Below are 16,283 nucleotides of genomic sequence, written 5' to 3'. Positions count from 1 at the left end.
TGGATAGGCATATCATGGGTAGGCATATCTGGGTAGGCATATCATGAGTAGGCATATCATGCTTAGGCATATCACGAGTAGGCATATCATGGGTAGGCATATCTGGGTAGGCATATCATGGGTGGGCATATCATGAGTAGGCATATCATGGATAGGCATATCATGTGTAGGCATATGATGGATAGGCATATCATGGGTGGGCATATCATGGGTGGGCATATCATGACTAGGCATATCATGGGTGGGCATATTATGGGTGGGCATATTATGGGTGGGAATATCATGCATAGGCATATGATGGATAGGCATATCATGGGTAGGCATATCATAGGTGGGCATATTATGGGTGGGCATATCATGGGTGGGCATATTATGGGTGGGCATATCATGCATAGGCATATGATGGATAGGCATATCATGGGTGGGCATATCTAGGTAGGCATATCATGGGTGGGCATATTATGGGTGGGAATATCATGCATAGGCATATGATGGATAGGCATATCATGGGTAGGCATATCATGGGTGGGCATATCATGACTAGGCATATCATGGGTGGGCATATTATGGGTGGGCATATCATGGGTGGGCATATCATGCATAGGCATATGATGGATAGGCATATCATGGGTAGGCATATCATGGGTGGGCATATCATGACTAGGCATATCATGGGTGGGCATATCATGGGTGGGCATATGGTGGATAGGCATATCATGCATAGGCATATGATGGATAGGCATATCATGGGTAGGCATATCATGGGTGGGCATATTATGGGTAGGCATATCATGGGTGGGCATATTATGGATAGGCATATCATGGGTAGGCATATCATGCGTAGGCATATCATGCTTAGGCATATGATGGATAGGCATATCATGGGTAGGCATATCACGGGTAGGCATATCATGCATATGCTTATGATGGATAGGCATATCATGGGTGGGCATATCATGGGTGGGCATATCATGAGTAGGCATATCATGGGTGGGCATATCATGGGTGGGCATATCATGACTAGGCATAACATGGGTGGGCATATTATGGGTGGGCATATCATGCATAGGCATATGATGGATAAGCATATCATGGGTGGGCATATCTAGGTAGGCATATCATGGGTGGGCATATTATGGGTGGGAATATCATGCATAGGCATATGATGGATAGGCATATCATGGGTGGGCATATCATGGGTGGGCATATCATGAGTAGGCATATCATGGGTGGGCATATCATGCATAGGCTTATGATGGATAGGCATATCATGGGTGGGCATATCATGGGTGGGCATATCATGAGTAGGCATATCATGGGTGGGCATATCATGGGTGGGCATATCATGTTTAGGCATATGATGGATAGGCATATCATGGGTGGGCATATCATGGGTGGGCATATCATGAGTAGGCATATCATGGGTAGGCATATCTAGGTAGGCATATCATGGGTGGGCATATTATGGGTGGGCATATCCTGGGTGGGCATATGATGGATAGGCATATCATGCGTAGGCATATCATGGGTAGGCATATCATGGGTAGGCATATCATGGGTGGGCATATCATGCTTAGGCATATCATAGGTAGGCATATCATGGGTAGGCATATCATGGGTGGGCATATCATGGGTGGGCATATCATGGGTTGGCATATCATGGGTAGGCATATCATGGGCGGGCATATTATGGGTGGACTTATCATAGTAGGAGGGGCAAATATAAGTGTTAATTGTATTTGACCAGAATAAACACACCAAAGAAAGAACAGACCGCGGTCCGGCGACATCAGGAGAAGGGCTACAAAAGGAAGAGTATAGACAAGGCTTAAAGCAAAACAAAGAGCGTTAAAAGCAGGCCTCCAAAACAAATCTACACACAAAAGATAAAGAATAGTGCACAATTGCCTCTACTTTACCCATATCATGGGTGGGCATATCATGAGTAGGCATATCATGGGTAGGCATATCTGGGTAGGCATATGATGGGTGGGCATATCATGGGTGGGCATGTCATCAGTAGGCATATCATGGGTAGGCATATCAGGTATGGGCATATCACACATACCCATATGATGGGTAGGCGTATCTGGGAAGGCATATCATGGGTGGGCATATCATGAGTAGGCATATCATGGGTAGGCATATCTGGGTAGGCATATGATGGGTGGGCATATCATGGGAGGGCATATCATGCATAGGCATATGATGGATAGCCATATCAAGTATGGGCATATCACACATAACCATATGATGGGTAGGCGTATCTGGGGAGGCATATCATAGGTGGGCATATCATGAGTAGGCATATCTGATGAGGCATATCATGCATAGGCATATCATGGGTAGGTATATCTTGGTAGGCATAGTATTAGTAGGCATATCATGGGTAGGCATATCATGGGTAGGCATATCATGGGTGGGCATATCATGGGTGGGCATATGATGGAAAGGCATATCATGAGTAGGCATATCATGGGTAGGCATATCATGGGTAGGTATATCTGGGGAGGCATATCATGAGTAGGCATATCATGGGTAGGTATATCTTGGTAGGCATATTATGAGTAGGCATATCATGGGTGGGCATATCATGGGTGGGCATATGATGGATAGGCATATCATGGGTAGGCATATCATGGGTAGGCATATCAGGGGAGGCATATCATAGGTGGGCATATCATGAGTAGGCATACCTGATGAGGCATATCATGCATAGGCATATCATGGGTAGGTATATCTTGGTAGGCATATTATTAGTAGGCATATCATGGGTAGGCATATCATGGGTAGGCATATGATGGAAAGGCATATCATGCGTAGGCATATCATGGGTAGGTATATCTGGGGAGGCATATCATGAGTAGGCATATCATGGGTAGGTATATCTTGGTAGGCATATTATGAGTAGGCATATCATGGGTAGGGATATCATGCATAGGCATATCTGGGTAGGCATATCATGGGTGGGCATATGATGGGTAGGCATATCATGGGTAGGCATATCATGGGTGGGCATATGATGGGTAGGCATATCATGGGTAGGCATATCTTGGTAGGCATATTATGAGTAGGCATATCATGGGTAGGCATATCATGGGTAGGCATATCATGAGTAGGAATATCATAGGTGGGCATATCATGCATAGGCATATGATGGATAGGCATATCATGGGTAGGCATATCATGGGTGGGCATATCATGGGTAGGCATATCATGGGAAGGCATATCTGGGTAGGCATATCATGAGTAGGAATATCATGCGTAGGCATATCTGGGTAAGCATATCATGGGTGGGCATATCATGCATAGGCATATGATGGATAGGCATATCTTGGGTAGGCATATCATGGGTGGGCATATCATGCATAGGCAAATGATGGATAGGCATTTCATGGGTGGTAATATCATGCATGGGCATATGATGGATAGGCATAACATGGGTAGGCATATCATGCATAGGCATATGATGGGTAGGCATATCTGGGTAGGCATATCGTGAGTAGGCATATCATGGGTGGGCATATCATGGGTAGGCATATCATGAGTAGGCATATCATGGGTTGGCATATCATGCATAGGCATATCATGGGTAGGTATATCATGGGTGGGCATATTATAGGTAGGCATATCATGGGTAGGCATATCATGAGTAGGCATATCTTGGGTGGGCATATCATGGGTAGGCATATCTAGGTAGGCATATCATGGGTGGGCATATTATGGGTGGGCATATCATGCATAGGCATATGATGGATAGGCATATCATGGGTAGGCATATCTGGGTAGGCATATCATGGGTAGGCATATCATGCTTAGGCATATCATGGGTAGGCATATCATGGGTAGGTATATCTGGGTAGGCATATTATGAGTAGGCATATCATGGGTGGGCATATCTGGCTAGGCATATCATGGGTGGGCATATCATGGGTGGACATATCATGAGTAGGCATATCATGGGTAGGCATATCTGGGTAGGCATATCATGGGTGGGCATATCATGCATAGGCATATGATGGATAGGCATATCATGGGTAGGCATATCATGCTTAGGCATATCATGCTTAGGCATATCACGAGTAGGCATATCATGGGTAGGCATATCTGGGTAGGCATATCATGGGTGGGCATATCATGGGTGGGCATATCTGGCTAGGCATATCATGGGTGGACATATCATGAGTAGGCATATCATGGGTAGGCATATCTGGGTAGGCATATCATGAGCAGGCATATCATGCTTAGGCATATCACGAGTAGGCATATCATGGGTAGGCATATCTGGGTAGGCATATCATGGGTGAGCATATCATGGGTGGGCATATCTGGCTAGGCATAACATGGGTGGGCATATCATGGGTGGACATATCATGAGTAGGCATATCATGTGTAGGCATATCTTGGTAGGCATATCATGAGTAGGCATATCATGCTTAGGCATATCATGAGTAGGCATATCATGGGTAGGCATATCTGGCTAGGCATATCATGGGTGGACATATCATGAGTAGGCATATCATGCTTAGGCATATCACGAGTAGGCATATCTGGGTAGGCATATCATGGGTGGGCATATCATGGGTGGGCATATCATGCATAGGCATATGATGGATAGGCATATGATGGATAGGCATAACATGAGTAGGCATATCATGGGTAGGCATATCATGCTTAGGCATATGATGGATAGGCATATCATGGGTGTGCATATTATGGGTGGGCATATCATGCTTAGGTATATGATGGATAGGCATATCATGGGTGGGCATATCATGCATAGGCATATCATGGGTAGGCATATCATGGGTAGGCATATCATGGGTGGGCATATCATGGGTGGTAATATCACGCATAGGCATATCATGGGTGGGCATATCATGCATGGGCATATGATGCATAGGCATATCATGGGTAGGCAAATGATGGATAAGCTTATCATGGGTAGGCCTATCATGGGTAGGCATATCATGGGTGGGCATATCTGTGTAGGCATATCATGGGTGGGCATATCATGGGTGGGCATATCATGCATAGGCATATTATGGGTAGGCATATCATGAGTAGGCATATCATGGGTAGGCATATCTGGGGAGGCATATCATGAGTAGGCATATCATGCTTAGGCATATCACGAGTAGGCATATCATGGTTAGGCATATCTGGGTAGGCATATCATGGGTAGGCATATCATGCTTAGGCATATCATGCTTAGGCATATCACGAGTAGGCATATCATGGGTAGGCATATCTGGGTAGGCATATCATGGGTGGGCATATCATGGGTGGGCATATCTGGCTAGGCATATCATGGGTGGGCATATCATGGGTGGACATATCATGAGTAGGCATATCATGTGTAGGCATATCTTGGTAGGCATATCATGAGTAGGCATATCATGGGTAGGCATATCTGGCTAGGCATATCATGGGTGGGCATATCATGGGTGGACATATCATGAGTAGGTATATCATGCTTAGGCATATCACGAGTAGGCATATCTGGGTAGGCATATCATGGGTGGGCATATCATGCATAGGCATATGATGGATAGGCATATCATGCTTAGGCATATGATGGATAGGCATAACATGAGTGGGCATATTATGGGTGGGCATATCATGCTTAGGTATATGATGGATAGGCATATCATGGGTGGGCATATCATGGGTAGGCATATCATGGGTGGGCATATCATGCATAGGCATATCATGGGTAGGCATATCATGGGTAGGCATATCATGGGTGGGCATATCATGGGTGGGCATATCATGCTTAGGCATATCATGCATAGGCATATCATGGGTAGGCATATCATGGGTAGGCATATCATGGGTGGGCATATAATGGGTGGTAATATCACGCATAGGCATATCATGGGTGGGCATATCATGCATGGGCATATGATGGGTAGGCATATCATGAGTAGGCATATCATGGGTGGGCATATCATGGGGGGCATATCATGCATAGGCAAATGATGGATAGGCATATCATGGGTAGGTATATCATGGGTAGGCATATCTAGGTAGGCATATCATGGTTGGGCATATCATGGGGGACATATCATGCATAGGCATATTATGGGTAGGCATATCATGGGTAGGCATATCATGGGTAGGCATATCTGTGTAGGTATATCATGGGTGGGCATATCATGGGTAGGCATATCATGAGTAGGCATATCATGGGTGGGCATATCATGGGTAGGCATATCATGCATAGGCAAATGATGGATAGGCATATCATGGGTAGGTATATCATGGGTAGGCATATCTAGGTAGGCATATCATGGTTGGGCATATCATGGGGGACATATCATGCATAGGCATATTATGGGTAGGCATATCATGGGTAGGCATATCATGGGTAGGCATATCTGTGTAGGCATATCATGGGTGGGCATATCATGGGTAGGCATATCATGAGTAGGCATATCATGGGTGGGCATATCATGGGTAGGCATATCTAGGTAGGCATATCATGGATGGGCATATTATGGGTGGGCATATCATGCATAGGCATATGATGGATAGGCATATCATGGGTAGGCATATCATGGGTGGGCATATCATGGGTAGGCATATCTAGGTAGGCATATCATGGGTGGGCATATCATGGGGGGACATATCATGCATAGGCATATTATGGGTAGGCATATCATGGGTAGGCATATCATGGGTAGGCATATCTGTGTAGGCATATCATGGGTGGGCATATCATAGGTAGGCATATCATGAGTAGGCATATCATGGGTGGGCATATCATGGGTAGGCATATCTAGGTAGGCATATCATGGGTGGGCATATTATGGGTGGGCATATCATGAATAGGCATATGATGGATAGGCATATCATGGGTAGGCATATCATGAGTAGGCATATGATGGATAGGCATATCATGGGTGGGCATATCATGGGTGGGCATATCATCAGTAGGCATATCATGGGTGGGCATATTATGGGTGGGCATATTATGGGTGGGAATATCATGCATAGGCATATGATGGATAGGCATATCATGGGTAGGCATATTATGGGTGGGCATATCATGGGTGGGCATATTATGGGTGGGCATATCATGCATAGGAATATGATGGATAGGCATATCATGGGTGGGCATATCTAGGTAGGCATATCATGGGTGGGCATATTATGGGTGGGAATATCATGCATAGGCATATGATGGATAGGCATATCATGGGTGGGCATATCATGGGTAGGCATATCATGCTTAGGCATGTGATGGATAGGCATATCATGGGTGGGCATATCATGGGTAGGCATATCATGACTAGGCATATCATGGGTGGGCATATTATGGGTGGGCATATCATGCTTAGGCATATGATGGATAGGCATATCATGGGTAGGCATATCATGGGTGGGCATATTATGGGTGGGCATATCATGCATAGGCACATGATGGATAGGCATATCATGGGTAGGCATATCATAGGTGGGCATATTATGGGTGGGCATATCATGCATAGGCATATGATGGATAGGCATATCATGGGTAGGCATACCATGCTTAGGCATATGATGGATAGGCATATCATGGGTGGGCATATCATGGGTGGGCATATCATGACTAGGCATATCATGGGTGGGCATATTATGGATGGGCATATCATGCATAGGCATATGATGGATAGGCATATCATGGGTGGGCATATCTAGGTAGGCATATCATGGGTGGGCATATTATGGGTGGGCATATCATGCATAGGCATATGATGGATAGGCATATCATGCGTAGGCATATCATGCTTAGGCATATGATGGATAGGCATATCATGGGTAGGCATATCATGCATAGGCTTATGATGGATAGGCATATCATGGGTGGGCATATCATGGGTGGGCATATCATGAGTAGGCATAGCATGGGTGGGCATATCATGGGTGGGCATATCATGACTAGGCATATCATGGGTGGGCATATTATGGGTGGGCATATCATGCATAGGCATATGATGGATAAGCATATCATGGGTGGGCATATCTAGGTAGGCATATCATGGGTGGGCATATTATGGGTGGGAATATCATGCATAGGCATATGATGGATAGGCATATCATGGGTATGCATATCATGGGTGGGCATATTATGGGTGGGCATATCATGCATAGGCATATGATGGATAGGCATATCATGGGTAGGCATATCATGCGTAGGCATATGATGGATAGGCATATCATGGGTGGGCATATCATGAGTAGGCATATCATGGGTGGGCATATCATGCATAGGCTTATGGTGGATAGGCATATCATGGGTGGGCATATCATGGGTGGGCATATCATGAGTAGGCATATCATGGGTGGGCTTATGATGGATAGGCATATCATGGGTGGGCATATCATGGGTGGGCATATCATGAGTAGGCATATCATGGGTGGGCATATCTAGGTAGGCATATCATGGGTGGGCATATTATGGGTGGGCATATCATGGGTGGGCATATGATGGATAGGCATATCATGCGTAGGCATATCATGCTTAGGCATATGATGGATAGGCATATCATGGGTGGGCATATCACGGGTGGGCATATCATGCTTAGGCATATCATAGGTAGGCATATCATGGGTAGGCATATCATGGGTAGGCATATTATGGGTGGGCATATTATGGGTGGACATATCATGGGTAGGCATATCATGGGTGGGCATATTATGGGTGGGCATATTATGGGTGGGCATATCATGAGTAGGCATATTATGGGTGAGCATATCATGGGTGGGCATATTATGGGTGGGCATATCATGGGTAGGCATATCATGGGTGGGCATATCATGCTTAGGCATATTATGGGTGGGCATATCATGGGTGGGCATATTATGGGTGGGCATATTATGGGTGGGCATATCATGAGTAGGCATATCATGGGTGGGCATATCATGCGTAGGCATATCATGCTTAGGCATATGATGGATAGGCATATCATGGGTAGGCATATCATGGGTGGGCATATCATGCTTAGGCATATCTGGGTAGGCATATCTGGGTAGGCATATCATGGGTAGGCATATCATGGGTAGGCATATCTGTGTAGGCATATCATGGGTTGGCATATCATGGGTAGGCATATCATGGGTGGGCATATTATGGGTGGGCATATCATGGGTAGGCATATTATGGGTGGTCATATCATGGGTAGGCATATCATGGGTGGGCATATCATGGGTAGGCATATTATGGGTAGGGCATATCATGGGTAGGCATATCATGGGTTGGCATATCATGGGTAGGCATATCATGGGTGGGCATATTATGGGTGGGCTTATCATAGTAGGAGGGGCAAATATAAGTGTTAATTGTATTTGACCAGAATAAACACACCAAAGAAAGAACAGTCCGTGGTCCGGCAACATCAGGAGAAGGACTACAAAAGGAAGAGCACAGACAAGACTTAAAGCAAAACAAAGAGCGTTAAAAGCAGGCCTCCAAAACAAATCTGCACACAAAAGATAAAGAATAGTGCACAATTGCCTCTACTTTACCCATATCATGGGTGGACATATCATGAGTAGGCATATCTGGGTAGGCATATCATGGGTGGGCATATCATGGGTGGGCATATGATGGATAGGCATATTATGAGTAGGCATATCATGGGTAGGCATATCATGAGTAGGCATATCTGGGTAGGCATATCATGGGTGGGCATGTCATCAGTAGGCATATCAAGGGTAGGCATATCTGGGTAGGCATATCATGGGTGGGCATATGGGTGGGCATATCATGCATAGGCATATCATGGGTGGACATATGAGTAGGCATATCTGGGTAGGCATATATGGGTAGGCATATCATGGGTGGGCATATGGGTGGGCATATCATGCATAGGCATATCATGGGTGGACATATGAGTAGGCATATCTGGGGAGGCATATCATGAGTAGGCATATCATGGGTGGGCATGTCATCAGTAGGCATATCATGGGTAGGCTTATCTGGGTAGGCATATCATGGGTGGGCATATGGGTGGGCATATCATGCATAGGCATATCATGGGTGGACATATGAGTAGGCATATCTGGGTAGGCATATCATGAGTTGGCGTATCTGGGTAGGCATATGATGGGTGGGCATATCATGGGAGGGCATATCATGCATAGGCATATGATGGATAGCCATATCAGGTATGGGCATATCGCACATAACCATATGATGGATAGGCATAACATGAGTAGGCATATCATGGGTAGGCATATCATGGGTGGGCATATGATGGAAAGGCATATCATGAGTAGGCATATCATGGGTAGGCATATCATGGGTAGGCATATCATGGGTGGGCATATGATGGATAGGCATATCATGGGTAGGCATATCATGGGTGGGCATATCATGAGTGGGCATATGATGGATAGGCATATCATGGGTAGGCATATCATGGGTAGGCATATTATGAGTAGGCATATCATGGGTTGGCATATCATGCATAGGCATATGATGGATAGGCATATCATGGGTGGGCATATCATGGGTGGGCATATCTTGCATAGGCATATAATGGATAGGCATATCATGCTTAGGCATATCATAGGTAGGCATATCATGGGTGGGCATATCATGAGTAGGCATATCATGGGTAGGCATATCTGGGTAGGCATATCATGAGTAGGCATATCATGCTTAGGCATATCACGAGTAGGCATATCATGGGTAGGCATATCTGGCCAGGAATATCATGGGTGGGCATATCATGGGTAGGCATATCTGGGTAGGCATATCATGAGTAGGCATATCATGCTTAGGCATATCACGAGTAGGCATATCATGGGTAGGCATATCTGGGTAGGCATATCATGGGTGGGCATATCATGGGTGGGCATATCTGGCTAGGCATATCATGGGTGGGCATATCATGGGTGGACATATCATGAGTAGGCATATCATGTGTAGGCATATCTTGGTAGGCATATCATGAGTAGGCATATCATGCTTAGGCATATCATGAGTAGGCATATCATGGGTAGGCATATCTGGCTAGGCATATCATGGGTGGGCATACCATGGGTGGGCATATCTGGCTAGGCATATCATGCATAGGCATATCATGGGTAGGCATATCATGCATAGGCATATGATGGATAGGCATATCATGCTTAGGCATATGATGGATAGGCATATCATGGGTAGGCATATCATGCTTAGGCATATCATGCTTAGGCATATGATGGATAGGCATATCATGGGTGGGCATATCATGCATAGGCATATCATGGGTAGGCATATCACGGGTAGGCATATCATGGGTGGGCATATCATGGGTGGTAATATCACGCATAGGCATATCATGGGTGGGCATATCATGCATGGGCATATGATGCATAGGCATGTCATGGGTAGGCAAATGATGGATAGGCATATCATGGGTAGGCCTATCATGGGTAGGCATATCATGGGTGGGCATATCTGTGTAGGCATATCATGGGTGGGCATATCATGGGTGGGCATATCATGCATAGGCATATTATGGGTAGGCATATCATGAGTAGGCATATCATGGGTGGGCATATCATGGGGGGGCATATCATGCATAGGCAAATGATGGATAGGCATATCATGGGTAGTTATATCATGGGTGGGCATATCATGGGTAGGCATATCATGAGTAGGCATATCATGGGTGGGCATATCATGGGTAGGCATATCTAGGTAGGCATATCATGGGTGGGCATATCATGGGGGGACATATCATGCATAGGCATATTATGGGTAGGCATATCATGGGTAGGCATATCTGTGTAGGCATATCATGGGTGGGCATATCATGGGTAGGCATATCATGAGTAGGCATATCATGGGTAGGCATATCTAGGTAGGCATATCATGGGTGGGCATATTATGGGTGGGCATATCATGCATAGGCATATGATGGATAGGCATATCATGGGTAGGCATATCATGAGTAGGCATATCTGAGTAGGGATATCATGGGTGGGCATATCATCAGTAGGCATATCATGGGTAGGCATATCTGGGTAGGCATATCATGGGTGGGCATATCATGGGTGGGCATATCATGACTAGGCATATCATGGGTGGGCATATTATGGGTGGGCATATCATGGGTGGGCATATCATGCATAGGCATATGATGGATAGGCATATCATGGGTGGGCATATCTAGGTAGGCATATCATGGGTGGGCATATTATGGGTGGGAATATCATGCATAGGCATATGATGGATAGGCATATCATGGGTAGGCATATCATGGGTGGGCATATTATGGGTGGGCATATCATGCATAGGCATATGATGGATAGGCATATCATGGGTAGGCATATCATGAGTAGGCATATCTGAGTAGGCATATCATGGGTGGGCATATCATCAGTAGGCATATCATGGGTAGGCATATCTGGGTAGGCATATCATGGGTGAGCATATCATGAGTAGGCATATCATGGATAGGCATATCATGTGTAGGCATATGATGGATAGGCATATCATGGGTGGGCATATCATGGGTGGGCATATCATGACTAGGCATATCATGGGTGGGCATATTATGGGTGGGCATATTATGGGTGGGCATATTATGGGTGGGCATATCATGGGTGGGCATATCATGCATAGGCATATGATGGATAGGCATATCATGGGTGGGCATATCTAGGTAGGCATATCATGGGTGGGCATATTATGGGTGGGAATATCATGCATAGGCATATGATGGATAGGCATATCATGGGTAGGCATATCATGAGTGGGCATATTATGGGTGGGCATATTATGGGTGGGCATATCATGGGTGGGCATATCATGCATAGGCATATGATGGATAGGCATATCATGGGTGGGCATATCTAGGTAGGCATATCATGGGTGGGCATATTATGGGTGGGAATATCATGCATAGGCATATGATGGATAGGCATATCATGGGTGGGCATATCATGGGTAGGCATATCATGACTAGGCATATCATGGGTGGGCATATTATGGGTGGGCATATCATGCATAGGCACATGATGGATAGGCATATCATGGGTAGGCATATCATGGTTGGGCATATTATGGGTGGGCATATCATGCATAGGCATATGATGGATAGGCATATCATGGGTAGGCATATCATGCTTAGGAATATGATGGATAGGCATATCATGGGTAGGCATATCATGGGTAGGCATATCATGCTTAGGCATATGATGGATAGGCATATCATGGGTAGGCATATCATGGGTAGGCATATCATGCTTAGGCATATGATGGATAGGCATATCATGGGTAGGCATATCATGGGTAGGCATATCATGCTTAGGCATATGATGGATAGGCATATCATGGGTAGGCATATCATGCTTAGGCATATGATGGATAGGCATATCATGGGTAGGCATATCATGGGTAGGCATATCATGCTTAGGCATATGATGGATAGGCATATCATGGGTAGGCATATCATGGGTGGGCATATCATGGGTGGGCATATCATGACTAGGCATATCATGGGTGGGCATATTATGGATGGGCATATCATGCATAGGCATATGATGGATAGGCATATCATGGGTGGGCATATCTAGGTAGGCATATCATGGGTGGGCATATTATGGGTGGGCATATCATGCATAGGCATATGATGGATAGGCATATCATGGGTGGGCATATCTAGGTAGGCATATCATGGGTGGGCATATTATGGGTGGGCATATCATGCATAGGCATATGATGGATAGGCATATCATGGGTAGGCATATCATGCGTAGGCATATCATGCTTAGGCATATGATGGATAGGCATATCATGGGTGGACATATCATGGGTGGGCATATCATGAGTAGGCATATCATGGGTGGGCATATCATGGGTGGGCATATCATGAGTAGGCATATCATGGGTGGGCATATCATGGGTGGGCATATCATGACTAGGCATATCATGGGTGGGAATATTATGGGTGGGCATATCATGCATAGGCATATGATGGATAAGCATATCATGGGTGGGCATATCTAGGTAGGCATATCATGGGTGGGCATATTATGGGTGGGATTATCATGCATAGGCATATGATGGATAGGCATATCATGGGTAGGCATATCATGGGTGGGCATATTATGGGTGGGCATATCATGCATAGGCATATGATGGATAGGCATATCATGGGTAGGCATATCATGCGTAGGCATATCATGCTTAGGCATATGATGGATAGGCATATCATGGGTGGGCATATCATGGGTGGGCATATCATGAGTAGGCATATCATGGGTGGGCATATCATGCATAGGCTTATCATGGATAGGCATATCATGGGTGGGCATATCATGGGTGGGCATATCATGAGTAGGCATATCATGGGTGGGCATATCATGTTTAGGCATATGATGGATAGGCATATCATGGGTGGGCATATCATGGGTGGGCATATCTAGGTAGGCATATCATGGGTGGGCATATTATGGGTGGGCATATCATGGGTGGGCATATGATGGATAGGCATATCATGCGTAGGCATATCATGCTTAGGCATATGATGGATAGGCATATCATGGGTGGGCATATCATGGGTGGGCATATCATGGGCGGGCATATCATAGGTAGGCATATCATGGGTAGGCATATCATGAGTAGGCATATCTGGGTAGGCATATCATGGGTGGGCATGTCATCAGTAGGCATATCATGGGTAGGCATATCATGGGTGGGCATATGGGTGGGCATATCATGCATAGGCATATCATGGGTGGACATATGAGTAGGCATATCTGGGTAGGCATATGATGGGTGGGCATATCATGGGAGGGCATATCATGCATAGGCATATGATGGATAGCCATATCAGGTATGGGCATATCACACATAACCATATGATGGGTAGGCGTATCTGGGGAGGCATATCATAGGTGGGCATATCATGAGTAGGCATATCTGATGAGGCATATCATGCATAGGCATGTCATGGGTAGGCATATCATGGGTGGGGATATCATGGGTGGGCATATCTAGGTAGGCATATCATGGGTGGGCATATCATGGGTGGGCATATGATGGAAAGGCATATCATGAGTAGGCATATCATGGGTAGGCATATCATGGGTAGGCATATCTGGGTAGGCATATTATGAGTAGGCATATCATGGGTAGGCATATCATGCTTAGGCATATGATGGATAGGCATATCATGGGTAGGCATATCATGGGTGGGCATATCATGCTTAGGCATATGATGGATAGGCATATCATGCTTAGGTATATGATGGATAGGCATATCATGGGTGGGCATATCATGAGTAGGCATATCATGGGTAGGCATATCATGCGTAGGCATATCATGCTTAGGCATATCATAGGTAGGCATATCATGGGTAGGCATATCATGGGTGGGCATATTATGGGTGGGCATATTATGGGTGGGCATATCATGAGTAGGCATATCATGGGTGGGCATATCATGCGTAGGCATATCATGCTTAGGCATATGATGGATAGGCATATCATGGGTAGGCATATCATGGGTGGGCATATCATGCTTAGGCATATCATAGGTAGGCATATCATGGGTAGGCATATCATGGGTAGGCATATCTGTGTAGGCATATCATGGGTTGGCATATCATGGGTGGGCATATTATGGGTGGGTTTATCATAGTAGGAGGGGCAAATATAAGTGTTAATTGTATTTGACCAGAATAAACACACCAAAGAAAGAACAGACCGCGGTCCGGCGACATCAGGAGAAGGACTACAAAAGGAAGAGTATAGACAAGGCTTAAAGCAAAACAAAGAGCGTTAAAAGCAGGCCTCCAAAACAAATCTACACACAAAAGATAAAGAATAGTGCACAATTGCCTCTACTTTACCGATATCATGGGTGGGCATATCATGAGTAGGCATATCATGGGTAGGCATATCTGGGTAGGCATATGATGGGTGGGCATATCATGGGTGGGCATGTCATCAGTAGGCATATCATGGGTAGGCATATCATGGGTGGGCATATGGGTGGTCATATCATGCATAGGCATATCATGGGTGGACATATGAGTAGGCATATCTGGGTAGGCATATCATGAGTAGGCGTATCTGGGTAGGCATATGATGGGTGGGCATATCATGGGAGGGCATATCATGCATAGGCATATGATGGATAGCCATAGCAGGTATGGGCATATCACACATAACCATATGATGGGTAAGCGTATCTGGGGAGGCATATCATAGGTGGGCATATCATGAGTAGGCATATCTGATGAGGCATATCATGGGTGGGCATATTATGAGTAGGGCATATCATGCATAGGCATATCAT

At 45.4% G+C, this 16,283-nt stretch overlaps 1 long non-coding RNA gene across 1 annotated transcript in view; it reads right to left on the bottom strand.

Moving 5' to 3' along the window:
* LOC138551124 (uncharacterized) overlaps positions 1-16,283 on the bottom strand; it is a 133,907-nt gene that overhangs the window by 38,292 nt on the left and 79,332 nt on the right. The gene's annotated exons all lie outside the window — the stretch shown is intronic.

The sequence above is a fragment of the Ambystoma mexicanum genome, chromosome 1q, assembly GCF_040938575.1.
Source record: "Ambystoma mexicanum isolate Mex_15411 chromosome 1q, UKY_AmexF1_1, whole genome shotgun sequence".
In the NCBI taxonomy this organism is placed as follows: domain Eukaryota; kingdom Metazoa; phylum Chordata; class Amphibia; order Caudata; family Ambystomatidae; genus Ambystoma; species Ambystoma mexicanum.
This window is presented reverse-complemented; position numbering and strand designations above follow the sequence as displayed.